Raw genomic sequence first — 14,820 nt, forward strand, 5'->3', positions numbered from 1 at the left:
TTCAAAGTGGCTGGAATATTGTACATTCCCACCAGCAGCAAATCAATATTCCAGTTTCTCTGCTTTCTCACCAGTGCTTATTGTTATTTTCCTATAAGACTCTAACCATCCTAATGGGTAGAAAGTAGTATCTCATTGTGTTCTGGGTTTGTACTTCCATGATGACTGAGGATGTCAAACATCTTTTCATGTGCTTACTGGCCATTTGTATTCTTCATGGAAGAAATATCTACTCATATCTTTTGCTCTTCTTTCAATTGGGTTGTTTGTGTTTTTATTATTGATTTGTAAAAGTTCTTTATATATTCTAAATACAAGTCCCTTATCAGATGTATGACTTGCAAATATGTTTCCTATTCTGTTTTTACTTTTCACTTTCTTGATTGTATCTTTGAAGCAGTTACTTTTTAATATTGATCCAATTTTTTGTTGTTACTGTCCATGTTTTTGTGTCATTTTTAAGAATCCTTTGCCAAATCTAAGGTAAAAGAGATTTGCCATTATGTTTTCTTTTAAGGGTTTTATAGCTTTAGCTTCTACGTTTAAGTCTGTGGTCAATTTTGACTTAATTTTTACCCCAGGTGTAAGGTAAGGGAACGATTTGATTTTTTGCAAGCAGCTATTTATCTGTCCCAACATCATTTGTTGAAAAGAAACTTCTTTTCTCTTTGGATGGTCTTGGCATGTTGTAGAAAATTATTTGGCCATATGTTTGTTAGTGTTTTGGATTTTCAGTTCTATTTCATTGATTTTTATCTATGTTTCTATGACAGCACACTTTTTTGATTACCATTGCTTTGTAGTAAGCTTTGAAATGAGGATGTGTGAAGTCATACACTGTGTTTTGTTTTTCAAGATTGTTTTGGATATTCTGGGTCCCTTATAATTTGACATGAATTTTAGAATCAGCTCATCCACTTCTATGATAAAGTCAGCTGACATTGTAATGAGGAATGTGTTAAACCTGTAGCTAAGTTTGGGAAGAATTGCCATTTTAACAAGGTTAAGTGTTTCAATCATGAGCACAGAATGGTTTCCCAGTTATTTATATGTGGCTTAATTTCTGTCAATATTTTGGACTTTTTCAAATTATAAAAGTTTTTACTTCCTTTGTTAAATGTGTACCTAGTGGGGTTTTTTTTTATGTTACTGTGAAAGGGATGTTTTTCTTAATTCCATTTTAAGAATATTCACTGCAATTCTGTAGAAAGATTATACAAATGTATAGAAAAATTATGCGAGATGATTATTTTTGCCTGATTAAATATTTTGTATGAGGCAGACAGACAAAGTCATCAGTATTTTGGGTAATGTATACCTTTTCTTGAGAAAAAGAATGAAACCAGAGTGGACAAAATAAGACTTTAAAGCTGGACGAGATATTGGTTAAAAATATCTTTACGGAGAAATATGAATTTAATGATTAGAAGATGCTTTGTGAAATGCATTAAATATATTTTCTACTTATTTCTTTGCTCATTCATGCAAAGTATTTAAATATTGACTAGATGGCATAATTGTAATGGTCACCAGGAATACAGTTGTGAGCCAGTTTCCTGCCCTCATGTCCACACGTGTTTAATTTTCTTTATCATTTACTAGATTATAAACTGTGTGAGGTCAGTGATTGTCTTGTTCACTCTTGCATAATAAGCACAACTAAGAATGAATGCTAATGCATAGGAGCAGCATGTAACTGTGATAAGGAGCTTTGGGGAAGAATTTACCTTGAATCTGAAAACTTAAGAATAAGTGTGGTAGGCAAGATAATGGGTCCCTAAAGATGTCTCACCCTAATCCTGGGACTCTATGTTCATGTCATCTTACATGGAAAAGGGAGTTTTCAGATACGATTAAGCAATTTGAAACTGAAAGTTTAGCCTGGACTATTGGGTGGGCCTAGCTCATTACAAAGGCTCTAAGAAGTAAAAGAGGGAATCAGGTGATTCAGTGTCGGAATGAAGTGATGTGAAAAAGGCTGGAGCAGCCATTTCTGCTTTGATGATAGTGTGACAAGCTCAGGACTGCAGGCAGTCCCAGGAAGCTCCAAGGAGGCAGGGAAATGGATTCTGTCCCGCAGCCTTCAACAGCGGTGTAGCCCTGCCGACAGCATGAGTGTAACCCTAATAGACCCTTTTCAGACTTCTGCCATGCAGAGCCATAAATCAAAAAGTTTGTATCATTTAAACCACTAGGTTATAGACAATTTTTTTTTTTGCAGTAGAAATAGAAAAGCAATACAATAAATAAAGGACAAGAAGGTCTTGCACTGGTAGGGAAGTTGTCATATGTCAAAGAATACAGAGAAAGAACATGCCATATTCCAGTTATAAAAGTAGTGAAAGACAGTTGGAGCATGTAATTTAAGTCAGGACAAGAAGTAAATTGAAAGCAGAAACTAGATTACAAAGAATATTGCAAATCTTGTAAGGAACTAAACATTTATTTAATGACAAGGAGAGCTTTTGAAAGCATTTAAAACAGGAGATAACTTGATGTGATTTTTGTTTGAGGAAGGTCATTCTGAATCCATTGTGGCTTCATAGTAGGCAGACTTAACATTGAGCTGTTATCATTCAGTCCACAAGTGTTAATGACCATAACTAGAATAGTTGCTCTTGTCATAAAGAGGATGAGAAAGATTAATGCAATAAGTGGGAGTTAGAATTAACTAAATGGTGATAGACAGAGAAGTCAATGTTGATATCATGATTTCCTCCTTGGGTAAATGGGTGGGCAGTAGAATTGTTGAATGGTGTATTAATGCTGAATGAGTAGGTTTAGGAGAACAGAAGTTAAGTGATGGAAATATCAATTAATAGATTATTCCCAGTTGAAAAATCAGTTGGCTTTATGGTTCTGAATAACAGATGAAGATTCAGGGTTGAATACATATAAGGTAATTGAAGTGGTGAAGAAAATGTTTGTATACTTTTCCCAAAAGACAGCAAAAAAGAGATGGATCTAGGACATTACCCTGGGAATGCTAACATTTAAGAGTTTTTTTTTTTTTTAAACATGAAACTTTAACCTGATTGTGTTACTTTTGCTCTGCTGCATTGCAGGCTGCGGAGTTGGAGAATGGAATACAAACCATGCTTCCATATTAATAGGTCAAATTGTTTACATACTTTGAAACTGTTTCCCTATTTTCCATTGTGTATAATAGTTTCAAATTTGAAGCTTGTGTAAGGAAAAAATAGGATATAGTATTGTAATGCCTAGCAAAATGACCGAGGTATAAAATGAATGAGAGATATAGTGACCATTTTGTTATGGTCACTAAACAGTGGCTGTTATTTGATCACTTATTAATAATTTCTAATATGATTTAATATATTTCATTGATACATTAAATGCAATTTTCTTGTTCTTAGATAATGAAATGGCAAAATCCTATGTAAAAAAAGTTTGACTCAATGGTTCCATAACACCTAATCTGTAAACTATGGAAAAAGTATTCTATAAAAATAGAAACATGAGCAATAAATAACTCAACATCTATCCATTGTTAGAATAAATTAATATTTTATATTGGTTTTGGCTCAGGACATGTTCAAATGAATGCAATACTTGAGATTAAACAAAGCATTTTGAAATTTGTTATTAAAAACACTGTAATTGATGCAGGAGCTACAGAAAGCAAGCCTAACACGGCAGGATTCTTCCTCTGCTCCTTGTGTTGGTGTGTGCTTGTTAAACGTGTAATTATCACACCTTCTCTAAAGGGTATTGGAGGTTACAAAGTGTAAATATATTAGCGTTTCTTCTCCCCAAATATCAAAGTTTCAAAACTCTCGTATAACCATTTACCAATGATTGTAGTCCAGGAGTCTGGTAACTCCCCGTTCCCTGAGTTACTGTTAAAATTTTTGTTAGACTGCAGTTCATAATTGAACTACTATGTATCCTTGTTTGTTTTCAGTTAAATTGTAAGACCTTTGGCTGTATCAGTTATGCTTTATAATTGTGTTATCTTTTAGAGTAGTAAGAACAATGCTAGGTACATAATTGATAGGTTTAGATTGATGAAGAAGTAAGCATAATCTCAGTTATTTTATTTGACCACTTATATAGATATATTGACCTATTTTTTCCTTTTCTCATTTGATATATTCAGTTTTGCAGTAGTTGTATGAAGCAGAGATTATAACAGCATTTAAAATCACCAGGAGTGTTTCACAAGAAAAGTAGCAAAAAAAAAAAAAAAAACCCAAAAACAAAACCCTGTAAAAAACAGCATTGGAGTAAATGCATTAATAACCAAGCAAATTAAAGTCTATAAGAACTGATGAGTTGTATGGAACTAAAATTTATAGTGAATATACATATGCACACACACACATGCACACACACACATCCTTCCACGCATGCTCTTAAACCTTCACACACACTTGAACACACATACATGTATTTTTTTTATCCTACTTGGCATCCAAGTGGAGACAAAGAATTTAAACCTTGATCAGCATTTATACATATATATATGTATATATATACATTTTTTCTTAAATTGGTTGCTATACAAGTTGGCAATTAAAATTTGTTCCCATAGACTCTTTCAAACTATAGAATATCTTCAGATCTAGAATTGTTAGTTAAGAAATAATTTTTATGAGGCCCAGAAAAATATTCCTTGCAGTAAATTCAGGAGTATAAATAGTGCTTTCTATTACTGTAATTTTTTTTATTAAAAATGCATACTGTATTCATCAGCCCAGGCTGCTATAACAAAATACTGCAGGCCAGCTGTAAAATATGTCCAAAAGAAAAGGAAATACCAACACCTGGATGCAAAAACAGTCTACAAATATGCAAAGTAAATGAGCAATTCATAAAATAAATTGACAGAATAATATGTTGGGTAATAAAATACCAATACTTCTTGAGAACCAAAATATTTCTCAGGAAAATTTAAAAAGAAAAAGAAATCCTTAATTTTTCCCCCTAATGTGTGGAAATTAACAATTTAGCAAGCTTTTAGCCCAGTGTGTCTCTGTTAGTAGTCAATTTTTCACTGAACATTTAAAAAAAAATCAAAGGAATTTCCAAGAGCTATTATGACTTCTGCTTAAAGATTAAAGTTGCTGTTTTCTATAAGGCTGGTTGTTGTCTGTAACTTCGTCATCTCATATTGAAATGAAGACATTTTATTTCTTGTCTTCATGTTTGCAATGTGGTGTGTAAGGTATTAGAGCATACTATTATTAAATTGTAGTTTGCCCATCCACACTATTCTTGTCTCTTCACTTTTGCTGTCATTTCTTACCTTCCATCTTGGATTTATATGTATTTGTATTTTTCTCAAGATGAAAGGAAGTTTTCCTCAGCAGGTGTGCAGTATTATTTTTGTCATGTCACCAGTGTATTATAAAAATTGCTCACTTAATGAGGATTGACAGCACATACAGAGAATATGTTCTAGAAAATCAATTTCAAGGATCACTTTTCATTTATTATCTGATTGTAAAACAGTATAATGGTATTACGCATCCTGTCAGAATTCTGGTAAGCAATTCAAATAGCTCAGTACAACTTTAAGCCTGTTCTTTACTCCTTAGTATGATGTTAAAAAGTAAAAATCGGCTGCTGTGAAAAGTGTCCAGTGTTCAAGCTTAAAGGTGAACTAGCATATTGCCAAATGTATGGTATTCTTATGCCAGAAGTACCTGAAAGTATGTGCATTTCCAATACTATCACCTTTTAAAACCCCACACTTGGATAGATTTAAATTAACCACACTCTTGAATTGGGGTGCTGAATGAAAGGTGTGTCTCTGAATGAAAATACTTAAGTTTAAAACTAATCTTAACCTGGGCCAATGATGGGCAGTTTTCTGACTGCCTTCTCTCTGACTTGAGAGAAAAACTAGGACAATGGAATTCCTTGGTAGTGAAGCTTTCTCACGTTAGTTTTTACACTTTGTGGGATGTAGTTTTCTATAAACCTTTCTTATCCTTCAGTCTGTTCACACTAATAGTGTTTTTAAACTATATCTTTTAAAGACCACTCACATTTGTGGTTTTTAAAATTCTGCACTCTTTGCAAGAAGTGCCAGTATTTCAGGGTGTCGGATTAAAGAGCGATGTTCTGTTGAAGGGGCTTCGAAAAATGTTATCATTAAATGATGTTAAACAATTTGAATCAAACTTCATAACCAAAATCTGAATTATGCTACTAGATGGAGTTTTGGGTTTTGGGTTGGAGTGTTTGATACATGCTATAGAATTTCAGAGAAAATTACTTTATATGCTTACTGTAAATATCTGCAGGTGTTCACCTGCATACTTCAATGGCTTTCTCTGAGTTATTATTAGGATCTGTAATAAAATTTAATTTTAACTTGTACTTAAAAAAGTGTCCTATACTAGGGATTAGAATAACACTTGCAAATCAGAGCATTACATTAATCTCAGAAAGGTAACATTAAACAAGATTTGTGAAACAGTGCAGGAAACTGTCGAGTTTACAGACAGGCAAGCTAAAGCTTATACTCTGGGATGACACTTGCCTTTAATTCATGGTTGTTTGAGTGACCACTGACCTCAGGATTGAAAAAGCAGTTTCATCTGGTCAGTCACAGTTATCAGCAGCTAACACATGGGCCGTATATGTGCTAGTTTTTTTTTTAACTTTTTTTGATTTATAATAATTTTACTATGTTGTGTCAAATTCCAGTGTAGAGCACAATTTTTCAGTTATACATGAACATATATGTTTTGTCATATTTTTTTCTTTGTGAGCTACTATAAGAACTTGTATATATTTCCCTGTGCTATACAGTATAATCTTGTTTATCTATTCTACATTTTGAAATCCCTGTCTATCCCTTCCCACCTCTCGCCCCCTTTGCCAGCCACAAATTTGTATTCTATGTCTATGAGTCTGTTTCTGTTTTGTATTTACGTTTTTTTGTTTGATTTAGAGTCTACAAATGAGAGATCTCATATGGTATTTTTCTTTCTCTCTCTGTCTTAGTTCACTTAGAATGACATTCTCCAGGAGCATCCATGTTGCTGCAAATGGCGTTATGTTGTTGGTTTTTATGGCTGAATAGTATTCCATTGTATATACATACCACTTCTTTATCCAGTCATCTGTTGATGGATGTTTAGGCTGTTTCCATGTCTTGGCTATTGTAAATAGTGCTGCTATGAACATTTGGGGTGCAGGTGACATTTTGAAGTAGGGTTCCTTCTGGATATTTGCCCAGGAGTGGGATTCCTGGGTCATAGGGTAAGTCTATTCCTAGTCTTTTGAGGAATATCCATACTGTTTTCCACAGTGGCTGCACCAAACTGCATTCCCACCAGCAGTGTAGGAGGGTTCCCCTTTCTTCACAGCCTCTCCAGCATTTGTCATTTGTGGATTTTTGAATGATGGCCATTCTGACTGGTATGAGGTGATACCTCATTGTAGTTTTGGGGTTTTTTTAATAATTATTTTATTTATTTATTTTTAACATTTTTAATTGATTTATAATCATTTTACAATGTTGTGTCAAATTCCAGTGTAGAGCACAATTTTTCAGTTATACACCTCATTGTAGTTTTGATTGGCATTTCTCTGATAATTAGTGATACTGAGCATTTTTTCATGCGCCTATTGATCATTTGTATGTCTTCCTTGGAGAATTGCTTGTTTAGGTCTTTTGCCCATTTTTGGATTGGGTTGCTTGTTTTTTTCTTATAAAGTCATATGAACTGCTTATATATTCTGGAGTCAAGTTTCATTTGCAAAAATTTTCTCCCATTCTGTAGGCTGTCTTTTTGTTTTACTTATGGTTTCCTTTGCTGTGCAGAAGCTTGTAAGTTTCATCAGGTCCCATTTGTTTAGTCTTGCTTTTATTTCTATTGCTTGAGTAGACTGTTGTAGGAGAACATTTTTGAGATGAATGTCAGATAATATTTTGCCTATATTTTCTTCTAGGGGGTTTATTGTTCTTGTCTTATGTTTAAGTCTTTGACCCATTTTGAGTTTATTTTTGTGTGTGGTGTAAGGGAGTGTTCATATGTGTGCTATTGACAGGAACCAGTAACTCATACTAGTTCCCTTTTCCCCTAGAAATTGATTTAACCACACTCTATAGCATAGAACTTCAGGAAAGTAGATGTCAGTAGAACTCTTAACATATCTAGGATTCTTACTGGATGGTCATATATCTGTGTGATTATGCAAAAAAAAAAAGTCAATACTGGCTAAGATGACAGGCAAGAATACCTCCATGTATTAACAAACTCTCCTTAAATAGCAGAACATAAACAGGAATGTGTAAGTGGAATTTAAGGTTAAAAGATGCTTTTTATAAGTCAGTCTAGTCCTGAAAATTTCATAGACCTATAAATCTTCAAAATTTTTGTGTTGAACTTAATCACTAATTTAAGGAGGCTTCTTAAATAATTGACTAAAGTAGGTGGAAACAGTCCCTTCCCCAAAGAGTGGATAGGCAATGGGATCCATTGAAATGGAAACTTACTTGGAAATCAACATCCTAGTGAAATGAGAAACAAATTCATACATGTTCTCCATTTTAGTAAAACCCTTATTTTTATACTTATTTCATACAGTTAATGCTTAAGTAGCAATTCTAGGATTGTTTGTAGGGCAGGTTAACAATTCAGGTGTCTATTGTGTTTTCTTCACAGTTAGAAAACAGAGTCTGGAAAGAAAGTTAAAAGCTAGCTAATCTGTTTCCTATCAAGAGAGGGCAAAAGGGATTATAACCACCTGTGGCAAGTGCCTACCAGTTCATCTCTGCTTGAAATGACCTATCTTATGAATTTGCTGAGTTCCTCTCTCTCAGAGAGAAGGTTACTGATAACTTGAAGAATGTCGAGATTGTACCATGCCTAGAGTAGACTGAAGTAACATATCAGTTGATACATTGTAATGCAAATGAAAGACACATGAATTCTGGGCCAACATTTATCTGGGCATTCCTCCTCTAGTCAGTTCTTAATTGTTCTGTGTTCTATAATCTGAGGTACAGATTCAGTTCAATCTATTATCTTTGGCCAAGAATTTGTCAAAAAGCCAAAATGTCACATTAAATATCACTCAACCTTTAAAAGAACAAAATGAAAAATTGTAAGTATGTATTTTAAAACCATGGAAATCTTCCTATACTTGTCTTAGTCTACTTTCCTGTCTTGTTTTGGGATAGATATTCCAAAATATTGATTTAGCAAAATAAAAAAAATACTTATTTATTGATGCATAATTAGTATCTTCAGGAAAATAATATAGTGGATCATGTAACTTGGGACATTTATATTCAAACCATGAATTTCTGGGCATTTCTCATGTATAGTTTCAAGAAGAACATCAATTCCTGAAATTTATTTCCTTCCTGTAAATTGCCTCCTTAGGATGCAAGCAAATGAAAACGCTGCTTCGTTTTGAAGAGAGTGACTTTAAAATGCTCTAGGTAGGATGCAAATAAGGATTTATTTAGAATGAATATCAAGAATATACATATTAAAAGTACATAATTTTTTACAACTTTGACTTTAAAAACCGCATGAAAAAATAGACATCAGAGCTGAAACTTTAGATGAAAATAATTACTGTTGAAGCATCTCAATTTCAATGTATGTATGAATAGCATGGTTAAAAGATTTGAAGTTATGACTAAAGTATACAAAAGCAACCACTGCCAATATGATTGTATGCATCATATTTTAATAACAGAATGAATAAATATCCATTTCAAAACTGGTTTAAAGTTCTCTGGCGGACATCCCTTAAAAAAGCATTTCTCAAAATTTCAACCAAAATTCTTTTGAAAACAAATGAAAACATATCAGGAGTGAATGTCAAATTATTGCTGGAATTAGATAGAAATTTTCATTAATTAGAAGATGTGGTGTCTACATAGTGTCTACCAAGTTATTCCACTTACAAAAATGCACATCTGAAATAAGTAGAAAGAAATAAGATTCTAGTTTATCGTCAATTATTTGGTCAATTCTATGCAAAATTTTTGAGAAGCTAGATTAATGGACAATTTTATAAGAAATTAATTATATGAAATGATTTCATGTTGACTAGAGGGATAATTAGATAAATAATTTTCAAAAAACTAAAAATGCAGCAAAGGCAACCCAACTAATACCATTAAATCCATTAAATTTTTAGAGCAGCATTAATAAATCTCCATTTCAGACTTTGGTTCAAAATGCTCTGGTTAATAGCTCAACGTTCCCCAGATTTGCATAGTTTTGAATAGAAGAGATTATATTAAAACTTCTAAGAAGCATTGAATTCTAGTATTTTGGAAAGTTTTGTAGGTAAACATTGTAATTAAATTTTTCTAAATTGTTTTTTGAAATCAGAAAACAATAGTGCCTTCATAAACTTAACACAATGAGAGAATACTAACACCAATTTCATATTAATACTTATGTAAAAATTATTGCTAAAAATTCAGATTTAATATAAGAATGTAAACATGATTCAGTATTAGTAAATATATTAATACAGTTCTTCATACTAATAGGTCAGCAAAAATTTCATATAATGATTTCCTTGAAAATTTATTTGATAAAGTTCAAAAATCATTTAAAAGCCTTTAATTAAATAAAAAATAATGGATCTATAAACATAATGTTAATTCATAATCCAGAATCATGCATAGTACAGTAACATAGGAATTACCATTAAACTCAGGAAGACTAATGAGGGTATGTGTTACTAATAGTCCTTGAGTATTCTACATAGAAGTCCAATCAATGCAATTAGAGGAAAGACAGAATATAGAGATTTTTCAATTGATACACAAAAATTAACTTTAAATATACTGACAATGAGTTAGAATAAAGAAATGAAAGAATAGACTCTTCGTAGCAGAAGATACAAATGGAAGCACTTTTTAAAATGTTTACAGTGGGCATGTATGACCCAAGTTTAAAATTAAACACTTCTTATAAAAAAAAACAGTAGGTAAAGGGAATTAAGAGTCACAAACTTACAGTGATAAAACAAGTAAGTCGTGGGGATGTAATACAAAGAATAGAGAATATAGTCAGTAATAGTGTAATAACTTCAAATGCTGACAGATAGTAACTTGACTTATAATGATCACATCAGTGTACATAGACATTGAATCACTGTGTTGTACACCAGAAACTAATAAAAATATATGTCAATTATCCATCAGTAATTTTAAAAAAATAGCTTTGGAAGTGAAAAACGTATGATGGCGACAAAATTTAAATACACATTAAATATTTCAGCAAGAAATCTGAAAGACTTCGATAGTTAACAATTTGTAAATCTATAGAAACTTTATTAAAAAAGCATAAAAATGGACCTCCCTAAATAAATGGAATGGCATAACAAGTGTCTGGGAAAAAGCACTCCTTATGGTAAAGATACTCATTCTCTCTAAATCAATCTGTAAACAAAATAAAAATTCTAAAATCTTAAAAAAAAAAAAAAAAAGTGAAACCTGGAAACCTGACTGTAAAATTTATCCCCCCTATCAAATACACACACATGATATAAAAGTAAGTCACTAAATAGAAAATTATTCATCTACTAACCGACAACTAGAACAACAGGGAAAAAAACTTTCTATAAAGAGAATTGATGAAGAGGGCTCATTATGTAATTCAATTTTACTACTAAACTAGTACAAATCTATTTAAAGTATAAACTCAAGGTTAAGTTTGCACCTAAGAGGATGTGGCACACTTCTGATTCGTGTACCTACTTTTATGTCATGTTGGGATGCCCTTGAGTTTACCTGTGTCTGCCAGCCTTGTCCAGGCTTCCTGCATCCAGGTTCTGAAGGGGTCCAGTTGTGGGGTGAGCTGGGAAACACCTGTCAGGAGGATGGATGGGTGTCTGAATGGCCCTTACCTAACTCCAGAATCTCTAGGACCTGTTTGGATCTCTGGGTCCTTTACAGGAATAGTGAAGCCCTAGCCATGTGAGCCTGGGTCAGGCAAGAGCTGCCAAGGCACCTGACAATGACTGGGGCAGCCAACTTTGCATCTTTCAGAGCCAGTGCGCAGACCTAGAACCACGGACAGATCCAACTTAGTTGTGGCCACTCTGAAAGAATCACTTGGATCCAGCAGATACAAAAGGCTGTCCCCACAGAGGGGTATAAAATTCTATCCACCTATCCCCCTAAAGTATGCTTTTATTCCTATTTCCATGCAGGTCCTTAATGGGCCCTGGATGCAAAGCCCAGACACCCTGAGCCGGTCTGGCTTAGGAAACCAATATGGGAACTTCCTTGAATCCAGACAACCTGGCAGACTAACCCAGTCGAGCCTGGGGATGGATGGGGGTTCCAAGTCCATCAGTCCCAGCTCTGGCTGGTTGCTGCCACTACTCCTAAATGGTTCCTTGCTAGGGTTCCTCCAGTGGTGTCCAGCTTGGTCTGCTTTGAAATGAGATGTTTCTGAAGGAATTCCTAGATCCAAAAGGCACTGAGGAAGACCCCACAGACCCTAGGTACAGACCCATTATTCTAAACTACCAGGACCCTCCCAGGCACTCTTCATGCCTGTTGATTTCTAGGGCTGGGTATAGTCAGTCTTGACTCTGGAAATGACACTAGTGTGGATCTTCATCTCTGGCTCTGGGATTTAAGACCTTTTCATTGCTGATACAGGTGGAAATCGACAACAGAGAGTTGCTGTTGGAGGTCAAGCAGGTAGTTAACTAGGTGGCAGTGGCATTGGAATTGGTGTCAGAGATAGGTTCTGCCTCTGGGAGTCTATACTTAACATGATGTATAAAATATATATTCCACTGTAATTACTGGTGAAAAACAGTGATGTGCTAAAGTTCAAAGTATTAATTCTAAGACTTGACATTTAGTTAATGGAGACAGAATCATCATAAGACATTATTGAATCTAATTCATTTAAGATATTATATCTTTTCAGATAAATAATGGTGAAATTAAATTTGCTATTAAAATGTAGCTTGTTTTTAATATCAAATATAAAAGGTAATACAGGCTTATTATAGAGAAACTACAATACAAGGTTATGGTAGTGAGAGCAATTAGCTTTCCTAATCCTTGGAGAGAAATTCATTTATTGAGATTGTTTCTTATCTTAGTGTCTATTATTTATTTTGGATGATTTGTTATATATAAAATTGTTTCATTAGCCTGCAGCTTTTTAAAAATATCTATTTTAAAATAATATTAATTTTAAAAATACATGTTAATTTAAAAATTTAAAAAATAGAACATTAATAAAAAATAAAATCATGCACATATAAATTACTTAGGGTTTGTTTTTCCACATAAATTTTTAGATAGATAAGATGATTCAATGTGTAGTAACTTTTAAGCACACTGAACACAAATATATTTTCAGGTACTAGTAAGAAGGAAATAGGGACATACTTCTAACAGTGTTAAATATGTGTCTGGTGATTTACAAGTCTGTTAATTGTGTCAAAAACATACATAATCTAAGACTAGGTCATCAGAAATCCAGACCAATGAAAACAACTTTGTTGAAGTTTTATTTTGTTCTCTTCAGCAATGATGTTTTTGTAAAGGAGTACAAGTTACTGTGGTTTAGCCCCTAAACAGGGGATTCTAAAAGAAAGACACCCATTACCATGTGAAGCAGTCACCAAGTACGTTAGAGATTTCATTTACACCACACAACAAGGACATGTGTATTGGATCACACTTCTTGGGAAGAGCAAAGAAACAGAAGCAGATGAGAAAGAACAGACAGGGTCAAACATTCTTCTGGAAAAGCCTCTTGTGTTAGCAAAAACATCACCGCACATACTAGATCTAACCTTTACTCACAGGGATGTGACAATTTCTCCTACTTTCAGAAACACTTCTTGTGTAATTGGCATCCCTTTGCATGCATTTTATAATTAAACAGAACACACTTGAGAAGACCTTTTTAGTGTCTTCCTTTCTGGTTCCATAGGACACTTGGTTCTAGCTCTGCAAGAGATGTGAAATTGGCATTATTCCTCCAACAGTGAGTGAGCGTTTTACCAATAAAAAACCTGACTTTTCTGTTTCCAGATGTTATATATAATGTGATATATATGGAAAACTATATCCAAACTATATTATATATATGTATATAAAATCATATAGTATATAGTTTGATCATATATATATATCACATATATAGTTTGATCATATTTATATCATATATATTGTTTTACTAAACAACTGGGGAAGGCATGTGTACACTATTTTAGAATTCTGCATCTCAGACATACTGTACACACACATACCCCCCACACACTTGTATATCACTTCTATTTTTGTTGTATTTGTAATTTTCTAACATATATTTTATTCCCTGATTTATTATCTCTTAGAATTTATGGTCCATGAGGCAGAAATGTTCTGTTTGGTTGCTTCCTGCTGTATCCTCTGTTACTTGGTTATGGCTGGCTCATAGGATGTATACAGTGAATATTGATTGAGTTAACAAATGAGGGCCATATAATTCCCAGTTTATGAATGAGGAAACTGAAGCTGTTTAGTAACTTTTTCAGTGTCACAGAAGTAAGAGTAGAGCTAGACATTGAATCCAACTCAATCTGAAGTTTCTGATTTACCCTTTAAACCAAGATTAGTGCCTGCAAATGTGAAATTTCCCTGGATTTCAACTCCCCATGGGCCTGAATTGAGTCTACAAATAGGAAGTGGGTATATGCACGAGCCACATCCAACAAAACATGAGTATTTCCTGCTGGTTCTACAGTGTCATTCATTGGTAATACAGTTTACTATTCAGTGTTTCAGAGGACCACTGCTCCCAAATTCCTCCAAAATCTTCTTTATATTTATCCATTTGAGATCATTAA

At 33.5% G+C, this 14,820-nt stretch overlaps 1 long non-coding RNA gene across 2 annotated transcripts in view; it reads left to right on the forward strand.

Moving 5' to 3' along the window:
- Positions 1-14,820, forward strand: part of LOC141577438 (uncharacterized) — a 551,160-nt gene that overhangs the window by 109,153 nt on the left and 427,187 nt on the right. The window lies entirely within an intron of this gene.

Source organism: Camelus bactrianus, chromosome 4, assembly GCF_048773025.1.
Source record: "Camelus bactrianus isolate YW-2024 breed Bactrian camel chromosome 4, ASM4877302v1, whole genome shotgun sequence".
Classification (NCBI taxonomy): Eukaryota; Metazoa; Chordata; class Mammalia; order Artiodactyla; family Camelidae; genus Camelus; species Camelus bactrianus.